Below are 14,690 nucleotides of genomic sequence, written 5' to 3' on the forward strand. Positions count from 1 at the left end.
AAATTTCCTAAATATGCTTTCTTCCCATCCTTACCTCAATTTTTTATTTAATGCAAAAGAAAATCATTTTATGCATGACCATCTAAAAAGTTTCAGAAAATCTTCTGTGGAATTTAAAGAAAAAAAATATTTGGGACAGAGGAGCATCAGAGAAAACTCACTGATCGAAAGTGGATGTTTGTTGAGTGTTCCAATAATTTCATTTTTTGCTTAATGGAGGGTTAACCATCTTTAACATTGTTATAATCTTCCTGAAACCTATGTGGCCATTTTTTCTGGTTTCTTAAATACAGCGTATTGAAACCTTTTGCTAATGTTCTAGAATATTCTAGACTTTATGGATCTTTAATCTGAATGCACCTGGGAAGTATGTGTACAACATGTGAAAACACTGGGGTATCTAAATTTAACTTTAAAACAGAAAATCTTAGCACTAAATAAAATTAAGAACATGAACTAAATTAAGTGTAACTGTCACTTAATACAAAAAGAAAAAGAAAGACCTCTCACCCTACTAGGGATTACAGATTTTTTAATAACAGAAAATCACACTTTCCAGCATGAATTTCACTGGCACACCTACACACAGTCTTCAGCTATTAATTTCAATTACTTTGAGCAATAAAAAATGTTCAAACTCCAGCATCTAATGGAACTCTTGAAAAGATATCAAGATGTAAGATGAGACTGATCTGAGAATTCTGCGAGACTTTTGATTATATAAAATATGAAACATTCAGCAATCATCTAAGCACTTTAGTTATACATAAGTGTCATAAATGTTGAACAAAGAGACATTAAAGAATCCATAATAAAACAGAAATCAGATCGCTTTCATTGTTGATAAAAACTGAGCACTCTCTTCAACTATTGACAGCTCACAAGGTCAAACATGACCCTCAAAGTTAACTGAGCGAGCCCCTATACTAAGTGTCACAACGCAAGAGGCAGCCATGCTGGCAGAGATCCAACCTTATCAAAAGATGCTCGTGTCTTATCAGCCAACACCATGGCTCCCCAGACACAGAGTTGATGGAGGGAGGGAGAAACAAAAGAGAAAGGGGTGGCCACTTGAACTGGCAAGAGCCTCAAGCCAGCCACATAATCAGAGCCTAGAGGCAATATATGAAGAGTCATTAAAATAGCTCCCAAGATCCCTTAGTATAATTGACTAAAGGAAGAAAAGCACAAAGCAGTAAGTGCCAATCACATACTTTACTCACCATTAAGACTGTATTATTTTATAATTAAAAACTTAATTTTTAAAAAATATCATATCTCCTACTATCAATGGTGTTAATGAAAATTGACCAGGACTCTGAAAATCGTCCCCCCAGTGAAACTGTACCCAGAGTATTAGACTTACTCCACGTTGATAAAAAGCATATTGAGAATGGTCAGATTGATCACCTAACTAAAGTGTATGCATGGCCATTAATTAAAAAACACTGTTCTACCTAATAAATCTAAAATGTAAATTAAACAATGAGATGCTCTTCTAGCCTATTAAGTTCTTTTCTATGGTTAGTCCGGTTGGTAGGGGAAAGCACATTCCTCCACTGTCCTAACGGGATGTGTAAATTGATATAACTTGTCTGGATACAACCAGGCAGTATGTACCCAGAGCAGTTTGTACCTATAACCTACTAACTACATTTCCAAAAGTTTCCCTTAACAAAATCATCTGGAATACAAATAGATTTTCTATTTGTGGATATTTACTGAGAAGTTACAATAGAGGGAAAATAAAAACTTAAATTTCAAACTATAAAAGAATGGCTAAAACATGGTACCTCTCATGCAATGAAACAGTATACAGATACTAAAAAGTCTGTTTCTGGAGACATTTAATAGCAATTGCAAGGATAAAAGCATGAATCCCAATTGTGTCATATGCACTGTATGTTGTCTGTATGTGAATATAAGTTGTCATTAAACAAATTTAAAGGAGCAGGAAAAAGCAACAATAAAAGGGGAAGAAAGTATACCAAAAGTGTATTTACCATCCGGCAATTACATACAGTCATTTTCTATTTTTTTTTTTAAACATTCTTGACCATCTGCCAAAGCAAGGTCATGTCACTAGTCCTCACCAACTGAGGAGTTCACAAGATGGGATCATGATGCCAGCCTACATTGTTCCACACTGTACAATACCGGCTGACCAAAGAAACCATTTATCAGGAGTTTATGAGCTAAAAGAATAATTTTTATTATATGATTCCACCTTTGCAATTTTGCTGACAGCCATTAGATTCCAAAATGGACTCTCAAAAAGAAACATACTAAATACTGGAATAAACTTAAATGTTGAAGGACTACATGAAGGTAAAGTAGTGTGCACTGACAGCTTACGCAATCACATTCTGCTTTGGGGAACAAATTAAAAGTGGTTTGTGAATGATTTTTCTTCATTGCAATTACAATTTGAAGCCCAAAGAAAAATTATTGACTAGTAGAAAAACATCAGTGTATGCTCAAGAGAAATCTTCAGCATTATGGTGAATGATTTAAAAGAAGAAAATTCAGTTGGGCTAGAACTCCATTCTCATCATCATAAGAAATTTGAGCATAACATTTGTTGACAGAAAACAAGAGCGGCTAAAATTGAAGAATAACTGAAGCACTCTTTCAAGAACCAGTTATTCATTTACTTAATTATTTTTAAAGAAAAATTTAAAGAAGCTGAATCACCTAAATCCCGGTTAAAGGTGAGAAAAGCATTGCCTTCAACTGAAAAAGAAACAGTAAATGTTCTCTGCAGCTTACTACCACCTACTAGTACAACAAAATTTCTCATTGATGAGAAAGTGAGAATACACAAGCTGTCTGCTGTTCAGATGCTGAGCTTTTTCTAAGACTAAGGACTCGAGGGGTGACCTTGGGTGAAAGTCTCCAGAGCCTTAGAGAACACTCTCAGTCTGAAACCAGATGGTACAATTCTTAGAATAGTTTATTTAGCTTTTCCCAACACATCAGTATTTAAAGGCATAAATAGTGTTGCTTCTGTCTTAATGAACCTTATAAAGAAGACATACAGCCACCAGAGTAAGTAATGAACCCTCATCAATTCACTCCCACTGAGGATCTATCAAAAACAAATGTCTATATGCAAACCTGAACACCAACCAGAGAGAGTAAAACTGCATTCAACCCTCTAAAAGGATTGCCGATGAATCTTTACTAACTCTAGTCCACCTCTTTTGTTATTTGACCTAAAGAGCCATCAGACTGTCTTCATTATAATGATGCACATTTGTATGTAGGAGAGTTATAATTTATTGATCCTCAAGTCTCTTTTCCTCAGAGCCAGTTTAAAACAATTAGGATTTGCAAGCTGTTCCATAAAAGATAAGCACCCAGCATCAGGGGGTGATATTTCACAAAGGCTGACTAGTGCATGCTAAGTAAGTGATGGCTCCTGTGGCCTTCAAGTGCCTCAGCTGGCCCTGTCCAAGGCAACTGTCCTCAATGTTCAAGGTAACGATGATGATACTTAAGAGTGTTGGGGGAAGGTACAAAGTGTCTATTAAGCTTAATCACTAACCAAGTTCAAATTTTAGAAAGCATTTCTCACTGTTTCAATAGCTGTAGGACTTGAGAGCTTTATTCCCTCCCTCAAGAGAAAAAGTAAAGAAGCCAGCAGAAATTACCATATACAATTATCAACTGTACGTATCTTCTTTATGCCAGTGCTCCTCTGGACTTCAAATCCTCAAAAGCTTTTGGTAAATTAATAGAAGATCAAAATCAACTGTCCAGTCCATCAGCCAGTTAGGAGACAACGTAAGACACAGGAAACAGAATCAAAGAGATGCAATAGATTCGTGCATTCATCATTTACTGAATCACTACATTAGAAATGGAAGATAAAAGTAAATTAAAATATCACAGTCCTTGAGGGGAGAAAAAGACTCATAAAAGTACTACACATGGTGAACTAAGTAATATGACAAAAGGCTAGGGGAGTCGGGTAAGGATCCTTCCACTCATCTCGAAGGATGAGTAGAAGGATGAGAAAAAGAAACTGGATCCAGTTAAAAACCATCTGTCTCCAAGGAACTAAAGAAGGTACAAATAAGCAAAGCTCTCACATTCTTTTACCAGGACGTAAATTTAAAACTGTCTCTAGATATTGCTAAATGTCCCCCAGGGCCTGGGCAAGGAGCAGCATCTCCAATGAAGAACTTAGAGAATTAACATTTACACACACACACACACACACACACGGGTAAGTCCCACTTATTCCTGTATTTCCTCTCTCTCCTCCGCACACACTCCCACACTCCTCTATTCCATAGGTGAAGCCAGCCAGACTCACTCCTAGGCTGCATTTTGCTCCCTTTACTCCAATACCTCCGAGTTCAAGGACACGGTTACAAGGATCAATGCCCACCCAACAGGGGTGTTTCTGGAAAAGGCCATGTACCATACAAAAGGACAGCTTACTCAGACATGGAGAAAAACACTAGGAGCTGCTCAGATAATTATCTATGTGCCAGTTGCTAAAAACTAGTACAGTTTTAAAAGAAAACAAAGTTACTTAATAACCCCCTCCCTGTTTCACGATCAAAATGATACAGATATTTTAGACATACACCCACACACCCTTCTAAAATTAACAAGGAGTTTACAAAATTAAATAAAAAGTAAAACATGTCAAGATAAAACACAGCAAATGAAAACTCAAGAATAACTCACAAGAGAAATAGAGGCTAATGAACCCGAGATGGATTCATTACTTGTAATTAAACCCTAGTTTTGAACTCTTAACATTTGCCAGCTAAAAACTACTTCTTGCACTGTTCACAAAATGAAGTCCTCTGTGAGTAGGGACAACCTCTACTAACTGTCCAAACTGCTTCGGACTGGGCAAGATATGGGCACGGACCAAGATGGAGTTAGCACCCCCAAGTTTCTGACACCATTTTGCTTAAATGGGAGGATGAACACTGGAGGACTCCAGACAGCCAACATGTACTTAAAAATAATGCTCACTGTGTTATTTTATAGTTTTAATTGGAAACAAAGAGACTTCCCATAAAAATTCCAATTTCCAGCTTCTCTTAAAAAATGCAAAGATCCGGCAACACCGGGGGTGAATTTTCCCATCGCAGCGTGGATGCAGTAGATGCCCTGGAGTCAGGCACACACCTTCCTATCTGTCCCAGGCCCCACTGGACCTGCTCTACACGGGGAATTATCTCATTGGCCCCACTGAGCGGTTGTGCTTGCAACTTTATTTTAGATGAAGAACCAAGACAAAGCAAGCCTACCAATCTCATTCCCCAATTAAAAAGAAGCAATTCAATCATAAAGAATGAATCAAGGTTAAATGTTCAGAAGATAATGCATTCCTCTACAGACAAGAAGGAAAACTAGGTAATACGACTTTGCTATTAGCCCTCCCTACAAACGATAAAACCAGGATATACTACTCCTGAGCAGAAGGACTGAACCTACTTTTTTTTTAATTTTTTAATGTTTTATTTATTTCTGAGAGAGAGAGAGAGCTAATAGGGGAGGGTCAGAGAGAGGGAGACACAGAATTAGAAACAGGCTCCAGGCTCTGAGCTGGCTGTCAGCACAGAGCCCGACGCGGGGCTTGAACCCAGGAACTGTGAGATCATGACCTGAGCCGAAGTCGGACACTTAACCGACTGAGCCACCCAGGCACCCCGGACTGAACCTACTTAGAATGTTTTCCCACTTAGAATGTTTCCCTGTTGTATATAGCAGAAAGTACTTTCAGAACAAGAGGGCAGTATGTTGCACAATTTGGCTCTAATTCATCCCTCCCTATATACACTATTCCTACTTATGGGTGGAGTTACCAGCCCAGGCCCCAGCAACTGGGCTCAGCTATATGACTCGCTTTGGCCAATAGGACTTTAGCTGACATGGCACAAGCAGTGGCCTGAAATGAGACGACATACTGGAACGTTCTCTCTTGCGATGCTTTCAGCACCGGAATGTGCCCAGGCTACAGTGCTGAAGGGGTGGGATTCATGGTTGTCCAGTGGCTGCCAGCTTAGCTCAGCCAGCTGAACATAGACACATCAGTGAGTCTACAGATGATTAGCAGGCAGCTTAGCTACCCCACTGTAGAAGCAATAAACACGTAATGTTGTATGCCTCCAGTTATGATCTGCTATGTGGCAAGAGCTAATCTAGCTGGAAAATATAGTTTACTGATAAATCATTTGATTTAGTTTGGAGGATGGTTAATTTCCTGAAGTTTCTTCTCAAGTCTCCTCTCCTTCAGAAAACAAGTGGGTTTCAGACTGTCTACTAATAATGGAAGAAAAAGAACTGATTCAAATTAGGATGCACAAAATTAGCCTAAGCAATTGATGAGACAAGTGACAGGCTAGCAATTTTTGAGGGAACAAAAAATCTAAACAATTATAAATAGCAGTTGGGGATATTTGTTCTCTGTATAACATTAAGTTTTTGGAAAGAGACCAGCAATTTCCTAAGTATATTATAAAGCACATTTGTTCACTTCCTCCCAGTTTTTAAAGTATAAACAGGAACTCCTCTTGACTTTCCTAGGGAACCAAACAATTTTAAGAAAGGAAAATATTTCTTATTCCTATTGTACCCTAAATTTGCATATTGCTATATGGCTTACAAAGCATTTTTTAGTCTTTTCTCTTTTGATCTCCATTTCAGTCCTGTAAAGTTGGTATAATTACAACCCTTTACTTTTGCTGCTAAAGAAAAACAGCTAAAATACCTGTATATGATGGCTTTGCTAAAAAGTTGCAATAACAGAACTGGAACTCACATCATGTGACTGTAAGTGCTTTCTCCACTGCATTCTATACATAAAGCATTATGTAAATTCCAAATACACTGCCCAGTCACTCAAAAGTTTTCTTTGTCCTTCCCTCCTCTATGTCTTATGATCCATCCTCCCCCTCCAAGAAATGCACTGAAGGCCAGAATATTCTATATGTGTTTGTTTACTTAAAGATTTATATAATGAGGATAATAAAGTATTAAATACTTAAATCTGTCATAAATCCAATATATTATAGCTATTTTAAGATGTCTAGGTTCTTAAATTCAGGAATTCAGGAATTCAAGACCTTCAGCTCAGCCACCTTCCTCTCCAACAAAAGAACCATACAAAACATACGACCCACATTCACCTGTTACACCAGCTCTTCTCTCACCACTTCCATCCCTAGTAATGTCACTAGCTCTGTCTAGAACACCTTCTGCTGTCTACTATTGCCACTTAATAGAGCCCACTCATCGTTCCAGGCATAGCATAGATAATACAATCTCACTGAAGCCTTCCATCACAAGCTAGAAGTGATCTTTCCTTCCACTGAGTTCTTATAGCTCTATAATCATAACAAGACATTAAACATGTCCATAAAATGTAATTATTTGTGACACAGAATTTTTTTTTAATTACTCGAATAGGTCATACTCATTTCACTGCCAGATTCACAGCCTAGAACATTCTTTTCACTCCTTTTCCCTTGGCTGACTCTTACCTTTTTCTTCAAATCTCAGTTCACAGGAAACTTCCCTTAAAAAGCTTTCCTTCACTGCTCCCACCCAACCCTGGGCCAAGTGCCCATAGTGGATATGATCTCATTACAGCCGAGAGACTAACTGGCTGTTTACTTGTCTGTTCCTTCAGTAGACTCTAAATTTCAACAGAGACTCTACTTATTTTGTTCATAGTTGTATTTCAATAGTGCTGGGCATGTAGTTGGAACATTTTTAAATGAATTTACAGGTAAATTTTCCTTATTATCCTCACTGATTAATCCAGAGACAAATTTCAAAGTACAGGCCCTTGCAAACAGCATGTACTAATTAAATAATTGTTGCCTGAAATAATTGTAGTGGTAAATGGCTTAGATTAATTATCTTAAGCCTTCAAACGATATGGATTTAACTGAAAAACAGTATTAATATGAATACTTGATAATCTATTTAGAGTAAACAAGGATAAACATGTCAAATTGACTTGAATATGTATGGGAAAACTTATAACTGAATCAAAACTAAAGGGTACCTGGGGCATTGGGGTGGCTCAGTTAGTTAAGTGTCCGACTTCAGCTCAGGTCATGATCTCGCAGTTCGTGAGTTCGAGCCACGCAACTGGCTCTGTGATGACACCTCAGAGCCTGAAGCCTGTTTAGGATTCTGTCTCCCTTTCTCTCTGCACCCTCCCCCCATCAAAAATAAACAAACAGTAAAAAAAGTTTTTTTAATTTAAAAACTAGAGGTTTCCTTGACTTACTACAAATCACTTTATCACTGTCATTTGCACCTGCATTCCTCAATTCCTCCATTATTATTTATCTGTACTACAAAGCACTAAACTCCAAATTACATAGGCTCTTATCATCTGGGTCCAGTCTCAGTACTGTTTCAATGTACCAACTGCCACTCACCCATTTTTGCCATTTTAAAGCCTTCACTCTCACACCACAAGCTTTTCTCCTTTTTCTAGGATCTCTAAAATTTGCCTATCTCTTCCTCTTTCCAAATACTAATCATAGGTCACTTTTTCAATGACATCTCTCTCCATTCAGAAAAGCTTAGTTTAGGTTTACCTTTAATTCACTCACCATTCATCCATGAACACTCATTCATTCCTTCATGAGCACTTACATGGCAACACCTATGCACAGGGCAGACTCTAAATGTTCATCAGCTAACTGGATTCATGTAACCACATATACTCCCATATCCCAAACACTCTAAGCACAAGGATTGTAAAGATCTACATTAAGAATTATAAAAACTTCAGGGGCGCCTAGGTGGCTTGGTCATAGAAGCATTTGACTCGATTTTGGCCACGATCTCACAGCGTGTGAGGTTGAGCCCTGTGCTGGGCTCTGCACTGACAGCGTGGAGTCTGCTTGGGATCCTCTTTCTCCCTCTGCCTCTCTCTTAAGATAAATAAATAAACTTAAAAAAGAAAAAGGGTTATAAGAATTTCAGAGAGGTATGTATATCTGAGGAAAGCCTGATCAGCCTCTTAGAACCACTCATAATCATTAGACACCAGAAACAAGGTTAAAAATCTAAAGGATAGGCAGGGCACCTGAATGGCTCAGTCGGTTCAGCATCTGACTTTGGCTCAGGTCATGATCTCACGGTTCATGGGTTCGAGCTCTGCGTCGGGCTCTGTGCTGACAGCCAGCTCAGAGCCTGGAGCTTGTTTCAGATTCTGTATCTCCCTCTCTCTCTGACCCTCCCCTGTTTACGCTGTCTCCTCTCTCTCTTTCTCTCTCTCTCTCTCTCAGAAATAAATAAAACATTAAAAAAATTAAAAATAAAAATCTAAAGGATAGGCGCACCTGGGTGATTTAGTCAATTAAGCATTCAATTCTTGATTCTAGCTCAGGTCATGATCTCACAGTAGTGACATCAAGCCCCGCATCCTGCTCTGCCTGCTTAAGATTCTCTCTCTCCCTCTGCTTCGGTCCTTCTCCCCCAGTTCTCTCTCAAAAAATAAAAATTAAATTAAAAAAGAACAATACAGTTGTAAAGGATCCAAAGGAATGTAAACAGGCAATTCACAGAACACATATACCCCTGACAAACATACAACATACCTTATTTCACTAATAACTGCAAACTAAAATGATAAAATCAGATTCTCCTTTCCGTTTTGTATAAATGAAAAAAAGCTTTGGTACCCCTTACTGTAAGAGGGTACATATTAGGGTTAATACTGTAAGCTATTAACTAAAATAGCTTTTCTAGGAAACAACTGGCAAGACAAATAAAAATAAGTAATATGCAACTAGATTCTACAGATCTATCTAATATGCATACAGATTCTACATCTATAAATATTATTCCAGGAAAACAAAAGAAGTTAAATGTATACATTTTACCTGTATGTGTACATATAATTTTATTGCAGAATTATTTACATTAGTAAAAAAAAAATTAGAAAAAACACAAATAATACAGTAAATGTAAATGTATCTAGTCATTGGAATACTGGTAGCAGTTAAAACACACAAGGTAGAATTTTATGTGCTGATGTGTAACATTCTCAAGAAAAAAAAAAACACACTGTAGCTTAATTATGAACATACAGAAATCATCTCCTAGCAGAATCAGCCTAGTGACAATACTATATGGATAACAATGAACTCTACGTTATTTGCATATGACTCCCTGATGCCTCAAGACTGCAGTTGAAAATTTCTGGGCTAGATTATCCTAACAGGCCCTTCCTTCCAGCCCTAAAATTCTTTAAATCTAAGGATCTGTACAACACAGTTCTCAGACACACTGTTACTGCAAGGTCACAGCGGGTCTCCCATACATGTTTAAGTGCCCTTTATCAAAATACAACATAATGTTAAAAAGTGTCCCGTATTTTAAATCTGTGTTGCAAAATCTGAGTTTTTAACACTCTACCCTTGGTTATCAATTCATGTTGAATGTTGAATATGCATAATCTACAGAAATCACAAATATAACTACCTCTTATGTCAATAACGTAAAGAACATTAGACCTTAGAAAACTGAAAAAGCTAACAGAACCCTTTGAACATATAAAGAGACAAAAACCAGTCAACATTGCTCATGTGGTGTACCTAATCTAAAAATGCCAACACGAAATCAAATCTGACTAGAGAGCAATCATAAACAGCAATGGGGCCTCTTTTAAGTGGGCAGGACCGGGGACCGGGAATCAGCAGATCTGGAGACAAAGGCCAGTCTTTTGGCTCCAGATACCAAGAAAGCCAAAAAAAAAAAAAAAAAAAAAAAAAAAAAAAAAATTTTTCAAGGGAATAAAATTATGTGGTCAAAAAATTCACCTACATTTATTTGAGATTTAGAAGTAGAATAAGTGAAGGTAAAATAACCCTACTGAACCTCAACTGCTTCATTTGCAAAATGATAATAAGCATAATAAAAGTGTCATCGAGATAAAATGCAAAAGGTGCCTAATACAGTGCCTGGGGCAAAACAGGTTCTCAAATACTGGTCCAATGGAAACAGGTGCATCACTGTTGCTTCTGTTAAGGAATCTAGTTTGTTCCCCTGGATTTTTGTAACATCAAATCTATTTCGTTCCTCTGCATTTTTGTAACACCCCTTTCACAACCATCCTATTTTATCATTACACTACGTATTAGAAAGGAGTTTCTTGTCCTCCCTCCGGACTACCTACCTGCTGAAATATACTTACCCACAATATGCAAAACTTTGTTAGCATAGAAACTCAGGGAGAAAGCATACTTACAAAGCACAGCCCGAAAACTCCGTGCCGTTCTCCTCTGAGCTCAGTGCTCCTCTTTGGCACATATGTCTGCCTCCTATCATTTCTTCATGAGGTTCAGGGCAAAAGGCCTCGTCAAGTAGATGGTCTTCGGCTGCACTACCCCTTCCCCAAACCACCTACAGATAAACGAAACATGGGGGTAAAACACACCGACAACCTTAATTTTTTTATATAATGAAAGATCAAAATAAGCTCACCCTGACTACACAAAGTTACTGCGTATCAGAGAACAGAGCACATTACCCTTGGATCATGTATAAAAGCCCTAGTGAACTCACAGGAATTCTTCACATCCAAGTGCCCGGCCAGCCTAGTCTTCACTGGTCACTTCCTCTCATGCCCGGTCACCCCTTGGGCTGGAGAGGGTGAACTGTAGCCCAACTCTGGCCAAACTGTTCCTGAGCGGATCTATTAGTGGGTAAACTAACTAAGGCAGGTAATGAAATTAACATGCTACTTCTGAATTTAATGGCTCAGTTGTATTTCTAAGCCAGTAAGGGACTATCTGCTAACACTCCTAAAGGAAATATTTTATAAGCTGCCTAATTCTTCCCACATTTAGTATTGCAAATCAGTAAGTAAAATGCCTTTGGTTGTAGGAAAGAGCTATGGACAGAAATGTTTTCAATTCTTTGTGACTGCTTTCAAACTAATCTGCAAAAGCCCACCCAGTTATTCCGGTAATTGGTTATTGTCTAGAAAAAAAAAGCGTGTAAAAGTTAAATCAAAATAAACTGTTAGGAAGTTCAAAATGACCCAGATCATGCAATGACAGAGGACAGGCTGGGATGACACAGGTATGATGACAGGTATGATGCACAAGTCACTCTTCTAACGAGAAGGCAAACTTCCCCAGGTGAGTTATTGGTATGTCAATAACCCAAATTTTCTGTGCCAATATGAAACGGCCAAAGTTTTAATCTTCGATCTGTGCTGCGAATACAGTAGTGACTGGCCACATGTGGCTACTGAGCTCTTAAAACCTGGCCAGTACAGGGGCGCCTAGGTGGCTCAGTCAGTTGAGCGACCGACTTCCGCTCAGGTCATGATCTCACGGTTCGTGGGTTCGAGCCCCACGTCGGGCTCTGTGCTGAAGCCTGGAGCCTGTTTCAGATTCTGTGTCTCCCTCTCTCTCTGACCCTCCCCTGCTCATACTGTCTCTCTCTCTCTCTCTCTCTCTCTCTCTCTCGATCTCTTCTCTCTCTCTCTCAGAAATAAACAAAACATTAAAAAAAAAATTTTAAACCTGGCTAGTATGAAATGACACGTGCTGTAAGTGTAAAATACATAAAAGAATGCGAAGACTTAATGCCATTAAAAAAATGTTTTGAGAATATAAAATCTCATTAAATTTAATATTGACTACATGTTAAAATGAAAACGTTTTGGATATACTATGCTAAACAAATTCTTAAAATTAACTTCACCAGTTTCTTTTTACTTGTCTAGCATCAGCACCAGAAGATTTAAACTGGCGTGTGGCTCACATTATATTTCTATTACACAGCACAGACCTGCAAAATTAATAAATAAAATAAATACTGAGCACTTCTACTGTGTCAGGCCCGGTGCTACATACTCCACACAATACTGAGAACAGCTGCAAGGTGCTTTTACAAGACATCTGTGTAAGTGACTAAGCTTCATCAAACCAATAAAGGACGAGGCTAGAATTCAATGTCAGGTGTTCCTGCGAAATAACTCAAATAAGGGACGGTTAACAGCTAACGTTGCGGCAGCTTCCTTGATAGCCTAGGAAAGCCAAGTCACTGATACAGTGCTCCCAAGGGTAACAAACTTCTGTAACCATAGAAAAGGTCAAGTTATATCCTAAGCAAGTTAACACCAGAATGAGCCTAATATCCTTGACAGCTCAGGCTTCGCAGCTGCTAGCAACAAGACTAACTGCTCAAAAAAAAAAAAAAAAAAAAATCCTACGTAGTTCAAATTCCCTGGATGACTTGGTGGCCAAGACCTGAGGACACTCAAGCTGAAGGAAGGGGCGACGGGATACCAGGCACGCTGTCTCCCCTACCCTGGCAACACTCCACCCATCCAAGGCCCCACCCCAGATTTCCGCGTAGCTTTTGTGTCCCCCCAGGATCAGGGGAAGTGGGACCTAAAACGTCTACGATAGGATAAGGAAGTAGTAAAGAAAGGGCGAGGAGGCATTTGGGGGCAGGTACCTGAGATAGAAGCGGACCCTAGGTCCTTAAAGCCGGATCATCGCCGAGGCCCCTCCCGGCTCCCACGGCCGCCAGCGACCCAGAAGGTGCAACTGACCTGACGCTGCGGCGCAACCGACTCTGCTCTCCCCAGACTCGCAGCTATGGCAACTTGAACTAGCCGCCCAGCCACAGCGAGTGAACCAGACCCCGCTCCTGCCGCTTGGCACTCTGGGAGTTGTAGTCCATCTTGTCCTCAAAAGCAAGGAGTTGTCAAGGGAGAGAGGCCTTAGGAGATACCTCAAATCCCAGGATGCCATACGACTGGCCTTCGGGAGACTTTCCCGGAAGAAGCCGAATTTGCTGGCCCCTTGAGTCCCAGGGCCGCGCCCTCTTGCCCTGTTTTTTTTTTTTTTATTAAAGGGCCAGTGACTTCTACAGGAAGCAAACACCTGGTGGTGAATTAGCTGGCTTGGTCCTGACTGTAATTTAAACAGGAAAGTCCAAAATACTCACTTAAAAAAAAAATAAAAAGAATTATTCAAAGTAGTTGCAATAATGACAGACTCCGTTTCTTTTACTACTTTCAGAACAGGGAAGAGTAATTTCCAGAAGTGAAATGTACAAATCCCCTTATTACCAGAGCTCAATGTCTTTTTACTAAGATTCACAAATTCTTAGAACTGGAAGGGAACAGAGAATATTATCTAGTAAAACTCTTTAGGCCTAGAAGGAGTGAATGACTTACCCAAGATCACATAACTCATTAATGGCAAACCAAAAGTCTATAAGGCTGTCACTTCATGATTGCTGCTACATTAGGTCTAGAGTGTCATCTCCTCAGTCATTCTAGAACATAAGACAGACGTATGTCACTCAGAGAAGTCAGTTTCAGCTGAGAAAAGGCAATAAAAACCTCAGCAAAGAACTCAACTTTGGAAGAGCTAAGAAGTGAAAATCAATTACATGGAGAGCCTCATTTCTTTGTGCTCTGCCAAAAAGACCATTGATTATTTCCTCCTCAAAGCTTAAATCAAAATTACTTTATCTGTGAAAGCTTTCTTGGCTACCTCAAAAAGAGCTAGATCACATTAAATGCACAGTTTCCCTATTTTAATAAGTTTGTACTGTAAGTATCCATTTCCCAGTTGGTCTCTTCCATCAGACACAGTCCTAAGGCAGGATCCAAATCTTTCAAAATCAGTACCTCTTCTCAGCCCTTCCTCACTTCTCACTATCCC

General features: G+C 39.0%; 1 protein-coding gene across 6 annotated transcripts in view; it reads right to left on the bottom strand.

The window, feature by feature from the left end:
- Nucleotides 1-13,612, bottom strand: part of CEP128 (centrosomal protein 128) — a 408,652-nt gene extending 395,040 nt beyond the window's left edge. For all 6 annotated transcript variants that reach the window (XM_039257020.1, XM_039257017.1, XM_039257022.1 and 3 more), the window contains exons 1-2: nt 13,471-13,612; nt 11,246-11,400 (exon numbers count right to left, since the gene is read on the bottom strand). The gene's annotated coding sequence lies outside the window, so the exon portion shown is untranslated. The remainder of the gene's footprint in view (nt 1-11,245; nt 11,401-13,470) is intronic.
- Between the last annotated feature and the right edge of the window lie 1,078 nt (nt 13,613-14,690).

This window comes from Hyaena hyaena, unplaced genomic scaffold, assembly GCF_003009895.1.
Source record: "Hyaena hyaena isolate Hyena2069 unplaced genomic scaffold, ASM300989v1 scaffold_597, whole genome shotgun sequence".
Classification (NCBI taxonomy): domain Eukaryota; kingdom Metazoa; phylum Chordata; class Mammalia; order Carnivora; family Hyaenidae; genus Hyaena; species Hyaena hyaena.